Below are 13610 nucleotides of genomic sequence, written 5' to 3'. Positions count from 1 at the left end.
CAATGAATGGCCACATCAAGGATTTTAAAACTCAACACTCAATGCAGTCTGAATATACTAGCATAAGAACCTTTTTCCTAGTGCAGATAAAGCATTACATCTGATCCCTAAACATCCGTGTGTTTAAATGTTGTCATTGGCTTCATTTATTCACAGGACTTGTCAGAGCACTTTATTACTGTGAGTTCAATACACACTTCAAGCAGATCACTTTTCCAGGGAAATGGCATGTGTCAGAGATGTTGAAACTCAGAAAGATGGGCAGTTTCTTGCTACTCTGGAGATGCATAAGATTTCCCACATGCCTTTCACTGTGTTATCTAGGGAAAACTCTGTAAAACATAATTTGTTCTGGAGTTACTGTGTTTGCAAGTTAGCTTAACTCCTTAATTCGATCTTATCTTAGCTACAGTATGACATTATTTCTATTCATCCTGTGCTAATACAAGATATCCTTCCTGAAATGTCTTTGTTTCCTTTTGGTAATGAAGTGTAAGGCACTGAAAAGATTCTCACTGCAAGGATGTATTTATACTGAAATATTCTTTCCATGGAAATCCAATTATACTGCTTACAGTAGAAAGCCTAGCATGACATTTGGTTAGAGAAATGATGCTTTTTAACTCACCGAGTCTCACAGAATTTCAATTTTAAAATACTTTTCTAGGTAATGATGAATTTTTCCCCCTCCATTTTTTATTTGTCTAATTCTAAATCCCAGGCTGCGATTGAGAAGCTGAAAAACAAAATGGCTGGACATGATCAAATCAAAGCAATGCATAAAAAACAATGGGAATGTAGCATCTGAAAGATCCTTAATTAAGTGTAGAGAAAAGAAAAACACACCAGGTAAAATATAAAATCATTGTTAAAATACCTTAAAAGGGGAAATCTCACTGACTTGTGCAAATGGAGAAAAATCACACTGATGGTTACCACTGGGCATGTCTTCTCAGCGTGAGACCAAGCAGCAATAAAGGTGCCAGAGTTTCAACAAACAGGAGACCCAGCATTGAGGTGGTGCTCCTGATGCTCGCTGCAGATTTGGGGAGGGCCATGGCCCCACTGCAGACAGGACACAGACACTAGCGCCCACACAGATTGGCACCAGCCATCACACTTCCTTGCTACCAACTCCTAGTTGCAATCACTGTCTGCGTGTAGGTTGGGAGGCCGAAAGCAAGTTCCCTAAGGGGTCAGCAGCGGCAGAGCAGCCTTTACATGTGACACAAACCAGGGCTGCATTCCTCTTTCACTGCTGTTTAGTGTTATTTCTAATAAAATAAAATGAACTAATAAAAAAAAACTGGTGTAGCCAGCAATACCTGTATTTTACCAACAAGACCTATATTTTACCAGTAACTTTCTGCTACTCAGCACTATCCTAGAAATGCTAAAAAGATACTAGTGCAGCAAAAATAGCAAGCAAAGCAAAGTTTAAAATTAATTAGGACAGGAAAACCAAAGGTGAAGCTCTTGATGTCCAGCTGCAATACCACTGAAGGAGGCAAAAATCACAGATAGGTATGAGCCAATGGAGAAGGAAATTACATTAAGCATTAGACAAGTTTCTAATTCACATTCACTAAACCTAATGACAAGCAGAAATAAAAACAAATAAAGCACCAGAATAAAAGTGAGAATTTTCTTTCCAAACACATTTTGGGGATAGAATTGCAGGAGCTGGAGGTCAGCCAGTGCATTGGACAGGAAACCAGGTGTCTCATAAAACAACCACCTCCAAAAGTTCTGGACAGTGACCAGAAAGCCTCTGTTATCAGTGAGGAGAGAAAGGGAGCTTTCCTGTGCCCACCAGAATCTCAAAAAACTCTTGTTACTATTTAGGCTCCACATGTGTGATAAGTACCCAGACACATACTGTGGATGTAAACTCAGTCAGCAGAGATGATCCTGGGTGAGAAAACGAGAGGAGGTGGGAACTGTTCCTTTTCCCTATTTTTATTCATCTTTGCACTCTAAGAGGAGATTTTAAAAGTCAAGAAGCCACAGACCCTGCTGTTAGTTTAAGCACTTAGTCACGACCTTTTGTAGCGCAAAGCTTGCTACTCCTGAGGAGCATTAACAATTTTTTCTCTTAATTATTGTTAATGATAGTCTAAATCTCAGGTAAAGACCCTGGGATAGAAGGCAACAGATCTACTTAGTTTTTCTTTACCTTCTTCACCCAATTTGGAGTACATTATTTGTGCAAAATTTGAACAGGCCCAATGCCAAAAATAGAAACCAAACCCAGTACAGAGCAACCTAAGAAGGGCAATTTCTGTAAGCTCCAATGCAGGAAGTTGTTTTGAAGCAAGGTAGGTCTCATATTTTTCCTGGAAAAAAATAAATTAAAAAGGCTTTAATTTCTTCCCACTGTGAAACTGAAGGAAAACCAAAAAAAAAGAAGAGAGAGAGAGCGCAAGTAAACAATCATCTGAGGAGTCTTGCATATGTGGCTTATCAAGTAACATTTACAGCAACAACCAAAACATCCAGAGAAGTTATGAAACTGCTAAATTACTGACTTTTACCCACTGGAAAAAAAAAAAAAAAAAGGCATTTTTGAAGTTGCTACAGGAAAACAGCACGAAACAGTGTGCACTAAATAGATGTACTAGCACATCTTCCTCTTAGATCCTGTTTTCAACTGAAGGAGTTATTTTTCACTATAAAAATTCAGTGCCTCAGGTGGAGTTACTTCAAATACTCTTTTCCTTTTCCAGCAGGATGTTCCAATAGCTAAATTGTAAAAGGTCTGTATAGGTCCAGCAAAACTGACATGGTACACAGCAATGTGAGTGCAGGCCTAAGCATGTCTGGGTTAAGAATTTCATATGCTGCTGTTCCTTCCACAACTCAAAACACGCTGGACAAGAGCAAGGCTCACTCATCACCCATTTGATGGAGACATTAGGTAAAGGTGAGGAAAAAGAGACTTACACACGAATTTGTAGGGAACCTACTTAGACGGGTTTTCATCTCGCACAGGAGGAAGTTTGTTCTAAAGGTCTGGAGGTGACACTGTGCTTTAAACTGCAAATATAATTTGTATTAAGGACAAAAGGGACCCCTCAGGGGTCCGTGCTGGGCCCGGCCCTGTTCAACATCTTTGTCGGCGACATGGACAGTGGGATAGAGTGCACCCTCAGCAAGTTCGCCAACGACACCAAACTGTGTGGTGCCGTCGACACGCTGGAAGGGAGGGATGCCAGCCAGAGGGACCTTGACAGGCTGGAGAGGTGGGCCAGTGCCAACCTCATGAAGTTCAACCAGGACAAGTGCAAGGTCCTGCACCTGGGTCGTGGCAATCCCAGGCACAAATACAGGCTGGGCGGGGTATGGATTGAGAGCAGCCCTGAGGAGAAGGACTTGGGAGTGCTGGTGGACGAGAAGCTCAACATGAGCCGGCAATGCGCCCTTGCGGCCCAGAAGTCCAACCGCACCCTGGGCTGCATCCAGAGGAGCGTGGCCAGCAGGTCGAGGGAGGTGATTCTCCCCCTCTACTCTGCCCTGGTGAGACCCCACCTGGAGTACTGTGTCCAGTTCTGGAGCCCCCAACACAAGAAGGACATGGACCAGTTGGAGAAGGTCCAGAGGAGGGCCACAAAGATGATAAAAGGGCTGGAGCACGTCTCTTATGAGGACAGGCTGAGAGAGTTGGGGCTGTTCAGCCTGCAGAAGAGGAGGCTCTGGGGAGACCTGGTAGCGGTCTTCCAGTACCTCAAGGGGGCCTACAAGAAAGATGGGGAGAGGCTGTTTAGTAGGGCCTGTTGCAATAGGACGAGAGGTAATGGTTTTAAAATAGAGGGGGGTAGATTTAGATTAGAAATTAGGAAAAATTTTTTTACGATGCGAGTTATAGAACACTGGAACAGGTTGCCCAGAAAGGCGGTGGAGGCCCCATCTCCGGAAACATTTAAGGCCAGGCTGGATGAGGCTCTGAGCAACCTGACCTAGTCAGGGATGTCCCTGCTCCTTGCAGGGGGGTTGGACTAGATGACCTTTGAAGGTCCCTTCCAACCCTAACCATTCTATGATTCTATGATTCTATGATTCTATGATTCTATGAAAAGAAAATAAATACACCTATAGATGGACACAACAGCTTCTGAATCTGTGGCTTTCTAGAGGAAAGGACAAAACAAGCTCATCTAGATGAGCTTGAGGCCTCTTCCCAATTCATAAAACAAAAGAAAGGTTTCAGAGAGTAGCTTTTACACAAAATACTGTAATGGTGAAAGGACTATAGATTACCTGAAATGCCTCAGTGTCTTGGAGCTCCCTGGCTTGCTGGAGGATGGTATGTTTTCATGTGGGCTAGCTAAAGAGAGGCCAAGACCTGGGGCTGTGTACAAGGTTTGATTCATTTCAGCTCTGAAGCTTTAGATTTTGGAGACAGCACAAAACAATTCCTCCACAGCTGTATTTTTTTTTTGTTAGCTTATATATTACAGATTGTTTTCCTTTAACTGTATGTGTTTTCTCAACTTCCTAGAAGAACTTTGGGTTTGAGAAGTGACTTGGATGCACAAGCTGTTTAAAAATCCTGTTGTCTGCCTGGGAAAGAAGTTTCCAAGCCATACACATGCAGGTTTAGGTAGACTATGCTGCAACTGTGCAAAATGACCCATCTCAGTCAGCATAGACTTTACCTTTAGGTTACCTGGCCTCATTTATTAAATGAGGGCAAAAAGCCTCTCAGACGACACTTCCACTAACCACTTGCACACTGACTCTCAAAAGCCACTTCTCCTTATGGTCTCTGCACAACTATCTCTGCATCCTGGTGCAGAGTGTTCAGCAAAGCCATCAGCCTTTCCCAGCCCTATTAGCTGCTAAGAAAAGGCTTAATAAAATTAACACTGGCTCCTCTAGCTTTCTCAGACCTCTTACAAAAGGTATTAGAACCAAAAGAGATGAGATGAGAGGTATTTACATGCATTGCTCTCACAAACTGGTACAAAGGTATCATAACACAAGCCCTTCTGCACTTTCTGTTTGGCTGCTGCCTGCCAGCCCTGCAGGCACACTCCCACTGCTCTGTGCTGGCAGGCCATGCTCCCAGAAGTGCCGCCTCATCCAGCAGAACAAGGACTTCTATATGACACTCACTGAGTACACTTGAATGGAAAAAATGTGAACTTTTGTCATGGCAGGTACAGTATTTCAAAGTATTCACAGCCACAGGGGTGTTGGGAGGAGCTCACACAACCTATGTGATGAATTGAAGCGATCTTAGAGCCAGCAGAGGCCCTGACCCAGGCTGCCTGTGCATGCCCACCAGTATTTTCTGTGCAGAAAGAGCTCAGGAAATTGCTTAAGGTAAGAAAACTGCTAGCGAATGATGCGATTCCCTGTATAATACTTCCCATTTCAGCATTGCCATCATTTAGCCGCAAAATGTACACATCACATGCTTAGAGGAGTCTCAACTTGAAAAGATATTTCAAAGCAGACATCTCTATGTGTAGGCTACATGGCTGTACTTACATATTGGTGAATACCCAATTGTCGTCTCAAATACAGAGACAAATCTGCGCTTCTAGCGTCACTGACAAGTCCTTGGAATAATCTTTCGGGTTTGTTTTTTTTATGAAGCTGTCAGAGTGAAAGGAAGGCTTTCACAAATTCATTAACTTCAAGGAAGAAGGCAGGATACTTCTCTCAATGAGAACATAATGTAGAATTTGACTGAAAAATAACAGGAGGAAATAGCTCTCCAAAAGACCTAGCCCCATCTACTTTGGGAATAGACAGATACAATCTTCATGTAGGCAAACACACTGCTTTAGAAGGTCCCAGCACACCTGTTTTTTGTTTGCAACATAACTGGCTAAACAGAATTGCCTCTACAAAAGTTGTATGAAAGGACCAAATATTAGTTTTTGTCCAGAGGTTCAGTTCAGCAATAGCAATGAATGACTAGCTTTATGTCATGACTACTCACTACTTGTGTCTTTAAAACTTATATGTTCCTTGCATGATCAACATCTCTTTCTTAACTCTGTAAAGTGAAAAATTTCTGATCTTTGTCTCTCTTAAAATGGTAGAGGATTGAATTATTTTATTTAACAAGAAATGTTAAGAGCACAGGCAAGTGAATTATGTCACCAGCTTGAAGTTAATGTGTTTTTTGTTAATTATGCCACAGTATTAAAATAGAACGTGCTTCTGAAATGCCAGCAAAAAGGAACCTTAGAAAAGTATTTGCAGTCACAACAAATACAGAAGTATTTGTTGTAGCACACGTAGAAATGCAGGCAGGGACTTTTATCTTTTTTTACAGGAATCATTCAAACCTTACAAAAAAAAAAGCATTATCTAAATACAGAAAAGAAAAAACTTACAATTAATTACAAGATCTCTCCATTTCATAACTCGTATAATTAATGTTTTTCTTAAACTTCACTTGCAGATACATCTATTCCCATTACTACATGCAGAAAGCCTATGGATAGCATTATTTTTAGCAAAATTTCAAACACACATTTGCCCTTCTTGCTTTTGCAAACCTAACTGACCAAGCAGCAGCATCTAGGCTATAGATTGATATTTTTTTAATTATTAATTCCAAGGAAATGTTTGCTGGCATTGACTGTTGAGTCAGCCTAGCCATTAAGGTTCTGCAGCATCGTTCCAGGAACTCCTATTCACTCACCACACAGCAATATCCTGTTCTCAAGAACTACCAGGGCAGGCATTGTGAACATCAAGAACTATCACAGTTACTAGGAATTTAAGGGGAATATTTTAATTAGTTAATGCAGGTAATAGGAACTGAAAGCATTTTCTCCTCTATTTTACATATGGAAGAAAAATGATGTAATTTTGTTTATGTGAAATTCACAGAAGTCTGTCACAGGAGAGGAAAAAAAGCCAGTTGCAAGCAAACTAACAGGAATATAGCTGAAAAGAAAAAAAAAAGGCTAGTCAGGTAGCAGAAGCTGCTTTGCTTCTGAAGCAGTCAGGAGAAGATATCCTGTACTTTGACAGAGGAGAAAGGGGTCCCAGACAGGGCTGCACCCAGGTACAGCAGACTTTTTTCCCTTTAACAAACCCACACCACTCCCTCCTTGGCCCCACTCCCACTACTTAGGGTCTCTGGGCCCTCCCCCCAGCACAGCACCTCCAGTCCCCAGTATGGGGAGGGACTGTACCCACTAAGGCACAAATGAAACACTCAAGGACAAATCTTGAGTTCATCAATCTGAGTAAAAAAGGCCATTGAATTTACCAAATGTCTTTGCTATGCGTCCATCTTGTCAATTCTACCCCTCAACTCTCATACACGTGACTCCTCTTTGACTGACAAAAATACCTGATTTCTCCCAATGTTCACAACCAGGAGAGGGATCTATGGGTAGGTCCCCATACTTCAGTGACCCTCTGAGGTCAGTGGCATTTTGTAGAGGTGTTAGCATCAGATGAGAGCTCAGTAATCCCAAGCACAAATACAGGCTGGGCGGGGATTGGATTGAGAGCAGCCCTGAGGAGAAAGACCTCGGAGTGTTGGTAGACGAGAGGTTCAACATGAGTGGGCAATGCGCCCTTGCGGCCCAGAAGGCCAACCACATCCTGGGCTGCATCAAGAGGAGGGTGGCCAGCAGGTCGAGGGAGGTGATTCTGCCCCTCTACTCTGCCCTGGTGAGACCCCACCTGGAGTACTGTGTCCAGTTCTGGAGTCCCCAACACAAGAAGGACATGGACCAGTTGGAAAGGGTCCAAAGGAGGGCCACAAAGATGATCAGAGGGCTGGAGGACCTCTCTTCTGAGGACAGGCTGAGAGAGTTGGGGCTGTTCAGCCTGGAGAAGAGGAGGCTCCGGGGAGACCTGATAGCAGTCTTCCAATACCTCAAGGGGGCCTACAGGAAAGATGGGGAGAAGCTGTTCAGTAGGGCCTGTTGTGATAGAACAAGGGGTAATGGGTTTAAATTAGAAGGAGGTAGATTTAGATTAGATATTAGAAAAAAATTTTTTACAATGAGAGTTGTAGAGCACTGGAACAGGCTGCCCAGAGAGGTGGTGGATGCCCCATCCCTGGAATCGTTCAAGGCCAGGCTGGATGAGGCTCTGAGCAACCTGATCTAGTCGGGGATGTCCCTGCTTCTTGCAGGGGGGTTGGACTAGATGACCGTTGAAGGTCCCTTCCAACTCTAACTATTCTATGATTCTATGGTTCTATGATCCTGTTGATTTTCACAGGCAAGATTTGCTTCTTTCTCGTGGGCATACAGTACGTACAGAACAGCACGTTCCTCATCTGAAAAGAGAGTTTTTACTTCGTTCCAGAAATAGTGGGAATTGAGTTGCGGCATCTGGATTTTCAGAAGTCACTTGGTGTGGCAAAAACAAAGATGAGCTGCACTGCAAACATTCGTTGGCTCTTGCAGCCTGGAGCTTGTGATACAGCAGGGATTTATTTTTCATTTTTAGTCCAACCACAGAGGAATGAACAAGTCTGACTATCATACAGTAGTCACTGATGTTCAGCAAAGATTGACAATATGGAAAAGGTCTAATACACAATCCCTTAACTGCTGTTGAATCAGTATGTGTAACCCTTTGCCATTAACTCAGATAGTAATAAATGAAAGGAAATTTTGCAGTAGAAACAACAAGCCTAATTTCAGTTTCACATACATTTTACAAGAAGCTCACTAGAGTTACTCTTAATTTACAGCTGAAATAAGAATCTGAGCCTGTAATATCACAATCATGTATAAAGAGTTTGCAGAAAATTTTGTTTTAAAGACAGGCTTCTCAGACACAGGACTTACTAAAAATCATTTCAGTGTGTTATGTGTCCATCTCTCCCAGAGCCCGGCTGTGTTTCAACAGACTCTTCCTTTTCTTTTATTCATAGAATCACAGAATCATAGAGTAGTTTGGGTTGGAAGGGATCTTTCAAGGTCATCTAGTCTAACCTCCCTGCAAGGAGCAGGGACATTCCTGACTAGATCAGGTTGCTCAGAGCCTCATCCAGCCTGGCCTTGAACGTTTCCAGGGATGGGGCCTCCACCACCTCTCTGGGAAACCTGTTCCAGTGTTCTATAACTCGCATTGTTAAAATTTTTTTCCTAATTTCCAATCTAAATCTACCCCCCACTATTTTAAAACCAGTACTCCTTGTCCTATTGCAACAGGCCCTACTAAACAGCCTCTCCCCATCTTTCTTGTAGGCCCCCTTGAGGTACTGGAAGACCGCTACCAGGTCTCCCTGGAGCCTCCTCTTCCCAGGCTGAACAGCCCCAACTCTCTCAGCCTGTCCTCATAAGAGAGGTGCTCCAGCCCTTTTATCATCTTTGTGGCCCTCCTCTGGACCTTCTCCAACTGGTCCATGTCCTTCTTGTGTTGGGGGCTCCAGAACTGGACACAGTACTCCAGGTGGGGTCTCACCAGGGCAGAGTAGGGGGGGAGAATCACCTCCCTCGACCTGCTGGCCACGCTCTTCTTGATGCAGCCCAGGATGTGGTTGGCCTTCTGGGCCACAAGGGCGCATTGCCTGCTCATGTTAAGCTTCTCATCCACCAGCACTCCCAAGTCCTTCTCCTCAGGGCTGCTCTCAATCCATTCCCCGCCCAGCCTGTATTTGTGCCTGGGATTGCCATGACCCAGGTGCAGGACCTTGCACTTGGCCTGGTTGAACTTCATGAGGTTGGCACTGGCCCACCTCTCCAGCCTGTCAAGGTCCCTCTGGCTGGCATCCCTCCCTTCCAGCGTGTCGACGGCACCACACAACTTGGTGTCATCAGCGAACTTGCTGAAGGTGCACTCTATCCCACTGTCCATGTCACCGACAAAGATGTTGAACAGGGCCGGGCCCAACACGGACCCCTGAGGGACGCCACTCGTGACCGGTCTCCACATGGACATTGAGCCGTTGACCACCACTCTCTGAGTGCGGCCATCCAGCCAACTCCTTATCCACCGAGTGGTCCGTCCATCAAACCCATGACTCTCTAGTTTAGAGAGAAGGATGTCGTGCGGGACAGTGTCAAAAGCTTTGCACAAGTCCAGGTAGATGATGTCAGTTGCTCGTCCCTTGTCCACGAATGCCCTCACCCCGTCATAGAAGGCCACCAAATTGGTCAGGCACGATCTGCCCTTGGTGAAGCCATGTTGGCTGTCACCAACCACCTCCTTGCTCTCCATGTGCCTTAGCATGGTTTCCAGGAGAATTTGCTCCATGACCTTGCCAGGCACAGAGGTGAGGCTGACCGGCCTGTAGTTACCTGGGTCTTCCTTATTCCCCTCTTTAAAAATTGGGGTTATGTTCCCTCTCTTCCAGGCATCGGGGACCTCACCAGACCGCCACGACTTCTCAAATACGATAGCCAGTGGCTTGGCAACTTCATCCACCAGTTCCCTCAGGACCCGCGGAGGGATCTCATCAGGTGCCATGGACTTGTGCGCCTTCAGGTTCCTCAGATGATCCTGAACCTGCTCTTCGAGTACAATGGGCGGTTCTTCATTCTCGCAGTCCCTGCTTGCACCTTCTACAGCTTGGGCAGTGGAACAGGAACTGTTGTCGGTGAAGACTGAGGCAAAAAAGTCATTGAAAACCTCAGCCTTCTCCTTGTCCTGGGTAACCAGGACACCAGTTCCCTTCCGGAGGGGGCCTACATTTTCCCTGGACTTTCTTTTGTCCCCTAGTACCTATAAAAGCTCTTCTTGTTACATTTTATATCCCTGGCCAGATTCAGTTCTGCCAGGGCTTTGGCCTTCCTTACCTTATCCCTGGCCACTCACACAGCCTCTTTGTAGTCCTCCCAGGCTACCTGTCCCCACTTCCACCCTCTATAGGCTTCCTTTTTCACTTTCAGTTGGTCCAGGAGCTCCTTGCTCATCCACACCAGCCTCCTGGCCTTTTTGCCCGACTTGTTTTTCATCGGGATGCACCTCTGCTGAGCTTGGAGGAGGTGCTCCTTGAATATGGACCAACTTTCCTGGGCCCCTCTTCCCTCCAGGGCCGCCTCCCATGGCACTTGGCCCATCAGGTCCCTGAAGAGGCCGAAGTCCGCCTTCCTGAAGTCTAGGGCAGAGAGCTTGCCATGTAGTTTCCTTGCTGCCCCGTGGATCTTGAACTCCACACCTTCAACTAGATCAGGTTGCTCAGAGCCCCACCCAACCTGACCTTGAATGTTTCCAGGGATGGGGCATCCACCACCTCTGTGGGCAACTTGTCCCAGTGTTCTATAACTCTCATTGTAAAAAATTTTTTCCTAATATCTAATCTGAATCTACCTCCCTCTATTTTAAAACCATTGCACCTAATCCTGTTGCAACAGGCCCTACTGAACAGTCTCTCCCCATCTTTCTTGTAGGCCCCCTTGAGGTACTGGAAGACCGCTACCAGGTCTCCCCGGAGCCTCCTCTTCTGCAGGCTGAACAGCCCCAACTCTCTCAGCCTGTCCTCATAAGAGAGGTGCTCCAGCCCTTTTATCATCTTCGTGGCCCTCTCCTGGACCTTCTCCAACTGGTCCATGTTCTTCTTGTGTTGGGGGCTCCAGAACTGGACACAGTACTCCAGATGGGGTCTCACCAGGGCAGAGTAGAGGGGCAGAATGACCTCCCTCGACCTGCTGGCCACACTCCTCTTGATGCAGCCCAGGATGCGGTTGGCCTTCTGGGCTGCAAGGGCGCATTGCCTGCTCATGTTGAGTTTCGATCCACTATCACTCCGAAGTCCCTCTCCTCAGGGCTTGGAGGTCAAAAAGAAGCATTAAGTGAAAGTATCATGGTCATTATGCAGGATACCTCTTGGGGAGGTAGGAACAAAGTTCTGGTTTAGATAGTCTTCTAACAGACATTCAGCATGTTTTTATTTCCTTCCTCAGTTTTAAGCTAATAAAACGTTATAAATCTAGATATTGTGTGGGCAATTACCTTCAAACGATACTTCGGAAATAGAGTGGGGAACAGAAGCCTTGGAAAAGCTGTAAATCCCAATTCATGTTTTATTAAGGGAAGAGAAATATTGCTTATAGTGAAGTGCTGAACTACTTGAACTATCACCAGATATCAGAGATCATGTTCTCCCTAACTGGGTCACAGCACGCTTGGTAGTACAGTCACTTACAAAGCCTAAACGTGCTGCAAATTATGGCCTGCTTTCGCTGCTCGACAGGCATAGATAATTCTCCTAAACCTTTGCACAATAGACCACAGCCTTAATAGAAATCACCCCTCTGAAAACATTAATATCTTCAGTTTGCTCTTATTTCTCCCAATCAGTGACCCAGTTTTGGAGGAGAACAGCACTTTTCCAAACTCGACTGGGTTTTTTTAACCAGAATCGTGAGTCCTTCAGAAGACACCAGCACAGACTGCAAGACAGCATCTGAGAATGGTTGTGCCAGCGCCAGAGCTGGAGGCAGCATCCCTCCTGGCATGCCCAGTTCCCATGTCAGTCCACTCAGCAGCGGCATCTCACCAGCCGCAGTGGCTGCCCCACAGGCTTATCTCAAGGAGGGGAATCCTGCTTACAAAGCATGCAGAGCTCACCTCTCCCACGCCCAGAAAAGACAAGCACAGGTGAGGGGTCTGCTGGAAAGGGGCACCAGACCCTTCAGTCATGACTGTTGCACCAGGAATGGCTTTGGGAAAGAAGTGCTAGAGATGCTTGTAACACCTGCTAAGGGAGAGCCAGACCTGTATTTTAAACCACCAGCACACACACATTGACCACAAAACCCTTCTGAGGGCAGGAATAGCTCTTGACCACGTAGCAGACCTTCATTTCATGTGAAGTGGTGGCATGATGGTTTGAGAGACAGTTCACCAGTTATGCAAGGTAAAGGTCTGGCCTTATGCATGTGCAGCAGCTTTTCTTTTTTTTTTTAATTCCCTGATGCCAGTGACAATACAAGAAGGAAGTGTTCCTCTGGCAAAAAAAAAAAAAAATCATAGTTGCCAGAATACAGTGATTATCTCCTAGTTTTCTGAGCAATTTCACAATCTCTCTACACTGTTTTTCATAAAAGCTATTTACTAATTTTCCACACATTTCCAAATTGGTAACTCTATCCATTGCCCATATGCCAAGCATCGCACTGTGGCAGCTGGTTGGAAAACAGTTTAATCTCTTTCAGACAGCTTAAAATCCATGGCTTATAACTGTATAAAGGTACAGCCAGGCAAGATGTCATAAAAATGTTAACTTCAAGGCAAATGGGATGTCAGATGCCATCAAGGACTCCTCAAGTTTCCAGGACACACTCCAAGGAAATCCCTTGTTTGTTTGATGTCATTCCACACCATAGCATATTGGCACCAGGGCACCCCACGTGAAATATGAGCCCCTTCCAAAGCTGTGCTTCTTCTCAAGCTGATGTGAATATCGTACAGCATATGCAATGATTAATGGATTGATCACAAAATGTCAATGCAGTCAGGCAGCAAACAGCTAGAGACCACCCAAAGGCAGAAGGACTGCTGCTTTTGCAGGCGGCCCAGACTGAAGAGCTGAATTACCACCATAACACTTGTTCTTCGTGCTGCTAAAGTAATTACTTCATTCCAAAGGCAGTATCCAGGGTGGGACTGGCTTTAGTCTGTCCACTTTCTCTAGTTGTTTTATGCAACAGTTGCCCTGATAGAGAAGAAGA

This window comes from Chlamydotis macqueenii, chromosome Z (assembly GCF_036417535.1).
Source record: "Chlamydotis macqueenii isolate bChlMac1 chromosome Z, bChlMac1.mat, whole genome shotgun sequence".
Lineage (NCBI taxonomy): Eukaryota > Metazoa > Chordata > Aves > Otidiformes > Otididae > Chlamydotis > Chlamydotis macqueenii.
This window is presented reverse-complemented; position numbering follows the sequence as displayed.